We start from the raw sequence: 544 nt of genomic DNA, 5'->3' as shown, positions 1-544 counted from the left end.
CGTGACAAACATATATCGATATACATACGTAAAAGGCTAATACCGATCCCATGCAAAGGGAAGGTTTTCAAACGCTATACAAGAGGAAAACTATATCCTAACACCGAACATCCGTCAGTGAGATTAATAATGAAATATTTTGGAACAGGTCAAGTCTTTTTAATCATATTACATATGATTTTAGATGAATGGGATTGAATTTTCCCTGGCTTTCCTCTAAAATCCAAATATAATTCGCCTATTCATAATTTCAATAAAATCACACTACTTTTTTTCATATTTCGTGAAATTAATGAATATGGCGATGCAAATTAGCCTTTCCAATTAATACTAAACGGTATCGATTTTCAGAACTATAGCAGCATAACGTAATTCTAAAGATCGATAGTGGATTATTAGATCATATTTTGGGGGGAGATTAAATAACACAGTTAAAAAGATGTATAGTTCAGTAATAAATGCATTGCCGTAGAGAGGTTATCAGCTGTTCGAGATTGCAGATAGAAATTAGGATTTTGCTCATATCAGTATGGCATGTTATGTG

This window comes from Penaeus monodon, chromosome 20, assembly GCF_015228065.2.
Source record: "Penaeus monodon isolate SGIC_2016 chromosome 20, NSTDA_Pmon_1, whole genome shotgun sequence".
Classification (NCBI taxonomy): Eukaryota; Metazoa; Arthropoda; class Malacostraca; order Decapoda; family Penaeidae; genus Penaeus; species Penaeus monodon.
Note: the sequence above shows the minus strand (reverse complement) of the source record.